General features: G+C 38.6%; 1 long non-coding RNA gene and 1 pseudogene across 1 annotated transcript in view; one reads left to right on the top strand and one right to left on the bottom strand.

The window, feature by feature from the left end:
• LOC132649265 (uncharacterized) overlaps nt 1-3,255 on the top strand; it is a 114,259-nt gene extending 111,004 nt beyond the window's left edge. Inside the window, exon 6 of the long non-coding RNA XR_009587705.1 lies at nt 1,184-3,255. This is a non-coding gene — a long non-coding RNA (uncharacterized LOC132649265). The remainder of the gene's footprint in view (nt 1-1,183) is intronic.
• Nucleotides 3,256-4,823: 1,568 nt separating this feature from the next.
• Nucleotides 4,824-5,405, bottom strand: LOC110556829 (large ribosomal subunit protein uL6-like; annotated as a pseudogene).
• Between the last annotated feature and the right edge of the window lie 6,680 nt (nt 5,406-12,085).

Here is a 12,085-nt window from a genome sequence, read left to right as displayed (position 1 = left end):
TGGTGTAGCCACTCTCGAAATCAGTATGGGAAATCCTCAAAAACTAAAAATAAATCTACCATAAGACCCAGATAAGCCACTCCTTGGTATATGACCATAGGAATTGTTCGGCAGTGTTCATGGTTCAGTGTTCGTAGTCACAATAGCAAGAAAACAGAAACATCCTAAATGCCCTTCAGCTGATGAGGTATTCACGAAAATGTGCATCTACACAATGGAATACTAATTCTGCTGCAAATAGAAATGAAATCATGAAATTTTTAGGTAAATGGGTGGAGTTAGAAAAGATTATATTGAGTTACATAACTCAAACTCAGAAAGAAAAAAGCCTGGCCTGGAGAGATGGGTCAGAGTTTAAGAGCACTGGCTGCTCTTCCAGAGGTCCTGAGCTCAAGTCCCAGAAACCACATGGTGGCTCATAACCATTTGTAATGAGATCCGGTGCCCTCTTCTAGCATGCCAGCATACATGCTGGCAGAACAGTGCATACATAATAAATAAATAAATAAATAAATCTAAAAAAAAAAAAAAAAACGAATGAAAGAAAGAAAGCCAAAATCCCCACGTTCTCTGTCATTTGGGGTTCCCAGCTCCGAGTCTTCAGATGTGAATACACAATACGGAATAACCACAGAAACCGTGAAAGTATAAAATGACCATAGGTGGGGGAGCCTTAGATGGAGAATAGGAAAATACAAGTAATATAAAGTAGAGAATGGAATTGGAAGGGGATTCCACAATACAGAAGGGACAGGCGAGACCACAGACAAGTAACACCAAGTCTATTTGAGAAAGCCTCAAGGAATCCTATCACTTTGCATTTAACTAAAATGTATGTATACATAAGCTAAACCGCTTGGGCTGGCAATGTCCCCCATGAGGAAAAATAGATTAACAAAAACACCAGTACTAGACATGAGGAACTTCCTTTCAAATGGTTGGCTCCCAAAGCAATATAAATTGTTGACAGAGACCTCAGCCTCACATGTTGGTCGCAACCAATGGCTGTATAATCGGACTTAAGACCCACTCAACAGGAGGGAAATTGTGCCTGGTACTGGAATCCTAGACAGCTGCCTGAACCTAGTGAGGTCATGGACCTTACAAAAGACCGTACGACAGCTGCTTTATTAGACTAGCATAATCTCTTTCTATATTCTGAAACTTATCCTTACACCTACAGATAAGCATAATTACCACAATAACAATAATTACCCCATCATGGAGACCACCACAGAAAACCACACCTGGACACAATGCATAGATCAACAGGTCATGGAAAGGCCATGCCCAAGGTATGTATCTGCAACAGAGCTCCTACACCTAGGGCTCAGGGAGGAAGAGGTGGAAACAGCGTAAGAACCAGAACACCAGAAAATCAACTGTACAGTCTCTCTTAGAAATGACTGTGTAAACTAGACCATGAAAACGGAAATGTCAACGGACATGGAAACATGCAAGGGAGAAAATTTTGCCAGGTCCCGCCCCTAGACAAAGAACTGCAACTAATGACTGCTGGGAAGAGAATTGGCCTCCTTTGGGGATATGACCCTTTTATTGGCTGTCCAGTATAAAGCCATCAGCCCTGAAACCAGATCCAGTAGCTAGGATAAATGTATGCATACATGTACAATATGTATGCATATAGGTACATGTGTGCATATACATACATAAGCATGTGTGTAACGATAACAAAGAAAAAGGAGCTATTAACTCTAAAGTGGTGGGGCTGAGCATGGTTTGAGGAGTCCTGGGAGGGATGGAGGGAGGAAAGGGAAGATGGAAAGTGTTATGATTCTATTGTAATTGAGTTTAAAGGTAGCAGCAGGAGCTGCTTTCCACAGGCCTGTGGTGCACTTCGACGATCTGAGAGGCACGAATGTGCCAAGATCCCAGGTGGCACTCCAGCCCAGGACACAGGAGTCCTCTCCTCCTTCCCCACCTGTGTAGACGGTGCTACCATCCTCTGCTCTGGCTTTTATGTTAATGCAGTTATTGTTTAGAGCTGTGGATGAGCCCACCCTCTCTGTGGGAATCTCCCCGGCCGATCTCACTCACAGAACTCACCAGAACTCACAAGACTCATTTTTTTTCATTTATATCTTTCTTATTTTCTGTCATCACTCTTTCTTGATATGCCCCCAAATAAACACAAAACAAGCATAAAAAATAAACCACAAGAAGAAGGAGGAATAAAACTTTTTTTTTAAATGCTCAGAGCAGTTATAATGAACAAACCTGGCAAAATGTATCTGGCTGTGTCAGCATTTTCTGTCACCAGAAATTTTAGAGGCTTGCTTCCTCTACACAATGTTTGCATCTTGAAGGCACGCCGAAGACAAGCTCTTGGCACACATGCAAAGCCGCCTGTGCTTTGTGGAAGATATGGTCTTTAACCTCAGGCTGAACTAAAAATCACTGGACATTTTAAGAGTCGGCTTTGACCTCTCCAGGTCACTCAGGATGGGAATCTGCCTGGCAGTTGTTGGTGGTTTGATTGAGCTCCAATGCTGTTTTTCAGACTCTGCTTACGGTGTGGCCAAGTTAAACACACTGTCTTTTCATCTCTCCTCTCCAGCCAGCCTCCATCCTCAGGTCTTCAGTCATTTTTTTTTATTTTTTTATTTTTTTGGTCCTCTGGATGCTCTCCAACTTGTTGACAAATCCTCCAGTCTTCATCTAAAACTACTTCTTAGTTCCTTCCCGATGGTATCACACAGTGTTTCCTCAACATCACTGTCTTACTCCAGTTCTGCCCACACAGTGAGTTGAGTGTGGGAGCAGGAGGACAAAGGAAAGATGCAGAGATGCTTGAGGGAGAGGGAGCAAGGAGGGGACAGAACAGGCTTCTTGGAAGAGGAAACAGCCGCACAGGGGCTGTCTTCTGCCTGGCCCCTCTGTTTTGAGTATCTTTTCTTGACAGTGAAATGCATATTGCTCATCTCTTAAAAACTTACAAAACACAGACATGTGAGCAGAAAAATAAAACCCATGGATGGTCCATAAACTACATACAGTCACTGTTCATATTTTTGCTTTCTCCCATTTTTTATACATAAACCTTTTAACCAAATTTAATTAGGTATCAAGTTCTTTTTCTCATGTTTTTCACCCACACTCTTAGTTCACTCTTTCAACAATTACTTTATCCATGAGAACCATGCTACCTTCATTATAATAAAAAAATATACACAATAAAAATACAGTATAATTTTATCTGTGCTCCTGTCTTTTTTCAATATTCTCCCAATCATTACTTAATAATTCATTAATTGTGCTGTTCTCTTTCCATACAGATGCTCAGTTGATTTTGGCATCTTTTGAAAGAGAACTCTCTTGAACACAAAGGCTAACCCTTGAAAGGGAAAAGAAGGCTAGCAAGATGACTCAGCGAGTGAAGGTGCCTCTCATCAAGCATGACGCCTGAGTTTGAGCCCCAGAAGCCACAGAGCAGTGGGAGAAAACTGACTATTGAACGTTACCCTCTGACCTTTGGCTCTACCTACATGCACATGCATATGCCTTGCTCTCACACACACACACAGTGGAATTAAATAATTGATCCAGTAAATAATAAGTAAGTAAGATGCAAAACTAAAAGATGAAATAAACAGGACAAAGAGCTGGAACAGCACTGCTCCCGGCAGGTTCCCAGCTCTTGCTCTTCGTGAGATTTAGATCCCATAAAGACTTACATTGCCATCACTGAGCTCTTCCGATTTTAAATAAATCCTTCTAGCGTTTTAAAGCCATCGGCTCATACATGATCTGTGTGTGGGCATTCATGTATCTGCTTTGCATTTTTCTATTCTTCCCTCCTTATCTGGGATAAAAGGCTTTTTAATTACGATAAAGTATACAGCCCCAAATTTACTATTTTTACCAACCTTATGTGTATGATTTCAAAACTTTAAGCACATTTCCTTACAAGGCTGTACTTGGGTTGTTCTGAATTCATAGATCAAGTAAGAAAGAAATGATGTCACAAATACTGAATGTACTAAGTCTTCTTGACCCTTAACATGGTAGCTCACATTCCACTGGCCTCTCTGATTTCATTCATCAATATTGTTTTTGCTTTTTTTAATTGAGAATTTCATACATGCATATAATGTATGTTAATATGTTAAAATACATCTACCCCGATTCACTCCCCTCCAATTCCTCTGCTATCCTCCAACTATTCATGTTTTCTCTCTCTCATTTCATATTTTATTTGTTTCATGCTGGTATTTGGGGAAATGTTTCACTTTTATGCATTATCTGTATTTCTCACAACCTTATTCTCTTTCTGGTTCTAGGATTACTTTTTCTGATTTCATATAAAGTCATATCATCCACAAGTAAAAAACAGTTTTATGTCTTCCTCTCTAAGTTCATTTTTTCCTCTTGTCTCACTAAATTAGCTAAGACTGGGGATGATGTTGAAGAGTATAGGATGAGAGTCCCTTGCCTTACTCTTCATCTTAGTGTCTAAGACGAGAGTTTCTAATTTGCATCTGTGCACACTGTTATCTAGAGTTTATACCATGGATGTGTGATGAAATTTTAAAGGCGTTCTCTACAGTGTGACAGTACTTCTTCAATGGACGGGTGTGACACTGAATAATTTTTAAATTTTGAGCCAGCCTTCTCTGTTCTACCAGGCTAAATCCCACTGCAGCACGTGATTCTCTGTCTGTGTTGTTAATTTTGATTAAAATATTTTACTGAGTATTTCTGGGTTGTTTTTTTTTCAATATAAGTCTTTTATTGCTCCCAAAGACACCCCAAATTCTACTTATAGTTCAGGATCTTGTTTCTGCAGCTGGGTAACTTAGGTCTTATTCATCAGCCTGCTGCACTGTTCCCTTTTCAGATACAGATACAAGCTAAAAACTTTGTAATATCCTCTTTTTTAACTTTGTGGCTTGCTGAATCAGAGCTGCTGAGTTTGAGACAAGTTCAATATCATTTCCTTCAAGGATTAATTCATCTTTCAGGGCTTGAGGGAGAGAGAATAAGCAACACATGTACTCATCCAACCCCTGCCAATGTATTTTTCACCCCCCAAAAAATTTGGATTTTAACCAAAGCCCTATTGTCCTGGATAATGACATTGATGAGGAAGTGAGCGTACACAGACCTCATCTTATAATGGAAGCCCAGTGTAACTCCCTTGATCATAGTCTGAACATGCCTGCAGATGGTTCTGAGGGTAGCCAGTTTCTTTCTGTTTCCCTGCCATTTGTCAACCCAGAGCCTCTTGTTTTTCTTCCAGAGAAGACTCAGCTCTACTTCGATGTGATTGAAATCCCTCCGCAGAGTTCCCTGGGGGGGGCCTTCACAATGACTGTGCACCCCTTCAGAGGGATGCCAACATCTTCTGGGATGCCGACTGTCTGATTGCTGAGAACGGTCTTCATTCTCACAGTAGATGGGGCAAAGAGCTATTTTTGTTTTCCATGAGTACATTTATCTACTAACAGTGACACAGTTTATAATTATGTAGAGGGTTTTTGAATCCTTCAAGATTCAGGAACTATGAATTAGTATTCCCAGGTATTTTCAGAATTTTCAAAGTTCTGATATGTTAAGCATACTTCTATCATGCTTCACATTCATAATTTGAATAGCTAATATTCTTGTTTTAAGAATAAAATACACTAAGCTTAGCAGCATTTACAAAGAATGTAAGTCCGCCAGGTTTAACAAGCAAGTAAAAAACACAGGGTTTCCCTTTTTTAAGTCTAAATGCTCTTCAATTTTATTATCTACCACATTTTTGTTCACTCATTCATCATCAGACATTCAATTTGCTTCTGTGTCTAAGATATAAATAATACTTCAGTGAGCATGGGAGTGCAGACTCCACTTAGAGATGCTTATTCAAATTCCTCTGGCTTCTGAGCGATGGCTAGAAAGTTGAATTTATTTCCTTATATGTAGAATTAAAGAAATAGAATATGCGTACAACGTCATAGAATCTCGTACAGGGAAAGATTTTAGAAAGCATTTAGCATATCTTGCTTAATGAGAAGAACAAGTTTCCAAAAGGTTTAGGAATGTGTTTAAGGTCAGCCAAGTATTAAAAAGATAGGCTAGAACTAAAAAAAAAAAAAAAGAGTGTTCCTATACATAATATTAAAAAAAATAGAAATGAAGAGAATAGCTCAACTATGACAAACTTTGAAAGCATAGACTTACTTATCCTAATAGTAAAATAGTGAAGAGTAAAAGACTTATACATAAAACTATTATTCTGACAGGGAAATAAAGACAGAAATAAATAGAGACCACACCGTAATCATTGATTTTATAATTAAAATACCCTCTATTTTGTTTCTTAGAATTTTGTATGGAAACCTTGGAAGAGCATTTTTAACTTTTCCTTCATTTTTCACTAGTCTTAGGATTTCTCCGCAAGGTCTTTTACTAATATTCACCTCAGCTCCTCCTGTATCCACTGTCCCAACACACCCAACTTTGTGTGCCCTCTGTTTGAAAACCCATCAAGATCAGTTTGTACTGCCTATTCCCATGTGGATGCATGGCCTTCCTCTGGAGTACAGCCCACCTCTCAGAGGCCACACCTTTGAAAAGACTGACTCTCCGTTTCTTAGTAGTTATAAATTCCCAATAGCGCCTCAGCTGGGGTGGGACTGAATGCCAAACTCCCCTCTGCAGGCTGGGACTTTGCACACTGCCACAACCACTGCAGGTTCATATGTGCTTTCTTAACGTATGTTTGATATTTATCTTGGAATTTTAAAAAAAAATTATGTTGATAAGGGAGAATTATGTTAGTTCATTCTTTGGGGGATATGTGATCAACGAGTAAAATGTTTGACACAGAAAAGCCTGATGCAAGATAGATATTCACTGAACATGATCGTCAAATCAGCACAGTCTTAGGAATTGGACACAAATAACAGTCAAAAACCAGCACGATCTTAGCAATTCTGTGTATCATTGTCCATCCAAATACATTGGGTTGCCACAGTAGCCACTTTGGTATTGCCCTATTTCACTGCTGTTTTAGGTTCCTCACCTGTTAAGTGAGAATAGTAGTGGTACCTATTCTTGTAAATTTCACTGAAAAAAAAAGATAAAATAAAACATATATTTAAAATAAAACATAACAAGCACTCAGTAAATGTCTATTCATCATTAATTGAATACTAGAGAGCTTTGTTTATTGGACACTACCAACATTGCCTTTAATCCTTTTACTAACTCTTTATCACAAGTAGTCTCAAAATTAAAAAAATAAAAACTTGAAATTCAGAAGGATTAAGGAACTTTGCAGTTCACTTTTGTTTTCAATTCCCTCAGTCAAGCTTTATTAATATTTATCTGTTCACTACTCTCAAGAAGTTGAAAAATGTTTATCTAATTCTCTCTCTCTACCATAAACCATTTATTCATTCTGCCTCCTAACTTAAGGCAACAAGTTGGTACCCTGCCAGTAGGGCCTGAACACTCACCCTCCCTCAGTTTCTCAGAGCTTCTGGACTTCTGAATTCTCAGTTTCAGCCTGGGAGCTTCTGTTTCCTTCAAGGCCTCTTCTGCACAGGGCAAGCATCAACTGTTAGGGAGCTAATGTCCTTAGGAAGGTTTCCAGTCGGTGATAAATGAGATGACTTCGGGAATAAATAAACCCACCTCGCCTAATTTGACAGGACAACTATCAACACAAAAATGTCCTAGCGGGATGTAGTCTCCGTCTCACCATGGCAATCTGATAAGTCTCACATTTGCCCTTGATTTCATCCTTCTGCCACTTGCCTGGCTTACTAGCCTATTTCTGTGCTCATCCAACTAAATTACCCTCAAATCCTAGTCTCTGATACTGCTTCTCAGAGAACCAACTGAAGATAACTCTCCATTCCCATTCAAGCCCTGAAATTAATTTTCTTTCAGTTGAATAATTGCAATGTTTTCCTGGCTTTTCTTTTTTTAAAAAAACAAGGAAATCAGCTTCAATCTCTATCTTCAAATATTTCCTTTGAAGAAAGATTCCTGAAACATAAATGATTCCTGTCTTCCCTGGCATGAAATTTGTTATGAGTTCTCACCTTATGTGGGACAAAATATACACTCTTTTGCAAGGTCTTCCTTGCATTCAATGCTCTCATGATCCTGATTGTCCCTCTCCTTTCACTTCCCATGTGTCCCTTCTAGCACCCTGTGCTCATATGAAAAGCTGTATGTCTGTGGCATACCATTCAAATCTCCTGCAGGTTGGAATGGCATGCCCTCTTGATGGAGAAAATTTGCATGCAACATCTTCTTCGACTTCAGTGGGATGGATAAACATTCATTCTACATATAACTAATAGGAAGGTCACATAGCTTTACATTTATGCTAACCACACTATTTATGGATCACTTTGTGACACTGAGTTCCTTGAAATAAGCACTCTTCTCCTGGACCAAAGAGTCTTCAGTGTCTCGGCAACATCACCCACAGGGCAGGTGCTTTGGAAATTGGTGTGGAAGTGACAAGGCTGAGCACCTAAATGTGAGAAATGTACCAGATGCTGGAACTGTAAATCACACATGCGTGTGTCAAGTAATGACACCTGTGCTTGTCTAGTGTAGTGTCCTCTCTAAAGAAAGGGTGGAGTCGTGATGTTCTACTGCTGTGACACAAGCGTGATGAATTTGCAATCTTCATGCACTTTAATGTGTAAAATAGTAGGACTCCTTTCATGGTCAGAAAGAGAATCCATCTGTGTTCTAGAGGGTTAACAGTAACTCAGAATCTCTTCCATTTTTCCACCCCATGAAGCTCTTACTCCTTCTTTTTCCACGATCAAAAGCAAAAAGCGAAGAGTGGCTGAGAATATAAAAACAAGAATTAAGATTGCTCTGATGAAGGTATCACAGAGGGATGACAAGAATTGATGGATGCAGAGGAGGTGGGAGAAGACGTGTTTCACTTCCGCTACTGTGAAAACAAAGAAGGAAGAAATCCATGGCTGCATTGTATTTGAGTCTTTCTGTGTTGATCCAAGTCACTGTTAAAATGAGCATTGAAATTACATCACTCTATTGAAATTCAGATAATGCTTTTGTCTAAGGTTTTAGAAAAACATTCTTATCAGTCTTCCCCATTGTGGCACTGGAGAAGGAAATCAGAAAGTCAAGACAAGCAAATACTTGCAAAAAGGGTGAGAACACCACTGTTGTTGATCCAGTCCCCTTCTTTGGACAAAAACAACTTGGCTTTGTTGCCTGGCTCACTCAGTAAATCGCTAAACTCCTCAGCTCTCAATATGACTATACCACGGGGCACCCATGGTGGCCCAAGTCCCCATCTCCAAGCTTCATACTTTTCCACTGCCTCCTCAAGGGTGCTTTCTCCATGCTGTAAGCCCAAATTTTGTCATGAATTTGACTATGTTTCTTTTATTTAGATCTTAAAAAAATTTTTGATTATGTTTCTTTTATTTAGATCTTATGTTATATAACTGAAAGTTTTTATTATCCCTTGCTCCTTTTTGGTAATTATTTAAGAATGCTGCCCTCAATGGCCCCTATATGAAAATTTCAGGTAAATTTTTTTTGATTAATCCTAGGTAATGGAGAGATAATAGATTCTGAATAATACATTCTTGTCTATTCAATTATTAAAAGCTAGGGATTAAACCCAGAGCCTCATGCATGTTGAACACCCTACAACTTCAGCTGCATTATAAAAGTCTTAACTCTTCACAAGCAGACAGCCATAGAGGCTAAATGTTTGGCAATAGACTACTTAAAATGCTGCTGATATACTGTTAGAGGTCAAATTCAAAATGCCTATAAGGTTTACCATCAGCCATATTGTTAGAGGATTACCACACTTATATTACATATGACTTTTTCTACTAATATCCATTTGTATATACAATTTTCCTCTTTTGCCAAAAAGAATGTCATGAAAGAAAAATCCATTTTAGTAACCAATAGTGGACATGTTACTACTCTGACAAAAATGAGAAAGGGTCTATAGATAACTAGAAAACCTGGGATTTATAACCTCTGTAATGTCTCTATGCTGAATAATTTTTTGTTAACTTGATACAGCTTTGATCATCTGCAAGGAGGGACCCACAATTAAGATCAGGTTGTAGACAAGCCTGTAAAGCATTTTCCTAATTAGTGCTTGGTGGGGGAGGACTCAGCCCCTTGTGAGTGGTGCCATTCCTCAGCCAATGGTCCTGGGGTCTTTAAGAAAGCAGGCTGAACAAGCTATTAGGAGCAAGCTAGTAAGCAGCACTCCTCCATGGCCTCTGCATCAGCTCCTGCCTCCAGGTTCCTGCCCTGGGTCAGTTCCTGTCCTGACCTCTTTCAATGATGAACAATGATACTGAGGTGTTAGCTAAATAAATTCCCAGCAAAACCATGTATTAAAATTGAAGGGAAAAAGTGTTTCATGATTTAAAAAAAGAAAAAACAAGTGCAGCGGTTCTCAACCTTCTGAATGCTGCAACCTTTAATGCTGTTCACCAAGTTGTGGTGACCTCAACTATAAGATTATTTTCATTGCTACCTTATAACTGTGATTTTGTAACTTTATGAATTGCAATGTAAACAATTTTAGAGATAGAGTTTTGCCAAAGGAGTCACAACCCACAGGCTGAGAATGGCTGGATTAAAGAAATACATGATGGGGGAGGGGAGGGTGGCACAGGTCTTTAATCCCAGCATTCAGGAGGCAAAGGCAGGTGGATCTCTGTGAATTCCAGGCCAGCCTGGTCTACAAAGGAAGATCCAAGACAGCCAAACCTACACACACACACACACATACACACACACACAAATTAATCCAGATCTACAGAGGGTGCTAAGAAAAATTCCATCTGAAGAGAACAGTACACATAACTAAGAAGTCACAGAGAACAGGTGAACAATACCAAAACAAATAATCAAAGAAGATCTGAGATCAACACAGAATCAACAAATAATAGGAATTAACACACCTGTCAGTAATAACTTTGGATATTAATAGTCATAATTCACCAATAAAAATACAGACTAATCAATGAAATTCGAAAAGATTACAAATCATCTTTCCACTGTCTCCAGAAAATATACTTCACCATCAACAATAGATACCACATTAGAGTAAAAGCATATAAAATGGTATAAATAAAAGCATATAAAATAGCATACAGAGCCAAAAGAAAGTGAGAATCTTAATTAATAAAACTAAAGATAAAAAGAAGATATCACAACAAAAACTGAGGAATTCAGAGAATCATAAGGATATATTTTAAAAAGCTATGTTCCCCCAAACTGAAGAAATATAAAAAGAATAAATAAATATATAGATATATGCCCCAACAATATTAAATCAAGTTAAAATAAAATTTTTAAATAAATCCAAATTGCCCAATGTGATAGAAGCAGTAATTTAAAAAAAAAAAAATCCCACCCCCCGCAGAAAAAAGCACAGGGATAGATAGATTCAGCACAGAATTCCACCAGACCTTCAAAGAATTAACACCAATACTCATAAAACTATTCTATAAAACAGAAATGTTTTTTTAAAAAAATCATAGTCAAGTTCTTTCAACAAGGTCAGTTTTACCTTGATGCCCAATTAGACAAGATCCAACAAAAAAGAAAATCATAGGCTTTCTGAAGAACATAAATACAAAATAAATTTTCAACAAAATACTTATAAACCCCACCCTGAGGGAAGAACAGCCTTGCCAGGCCACAGAGGAGGACATTGCAACCAGTCCTGATGAGACCTGATAAGCTAGGGTCAAATGGAAGAATAGGGGAGGGCCTCCTCCCCTATTCTTGGACTTGGAAAGGGGCAGGGAAGAGATGAGGAAGAGAGTGTTGGATTGAGAGGGAATGAGGGAGGGGGCTACAGCTTGGATACAAAGTGAATAAATGTAATTAATGTAAGAAATAAAAATTTAATTAAAAAAGAATGCATAAAATACATTACTTACCACAATCAAGTTGGCTTCATTCCAGCGATGCAGGAATGGTTCGACATATGTAAATCAAAATCATGTAAGTCAATAATCCATCACACAATAGACTCAATGACAGAAACCAAATGATCATTTTGTTAGATGTAAAAAAGACCATTGAAAAC

Source organism: Meriones unguiculatus, chromosome 19, assembly GCF_030254825.1.
Source record: "Meriones unguiculatus strain TT.TT164.6M chromosome 19, Bangor_MerUng_6.1, whole genome shotgun sequence".
In the NCBI taxonomy this organism is placed as follows: domain Eukaryota; kingdom Metazoa; phylum Chordata; class Mammalia; order Rodentia; family Muridae; genus Meriones; species Meriones unguiculatus.
Note: the sequence above shows the minus strand (reverse complement) of the source record. Positions and strands in the feature narration are given on the sequence as shown.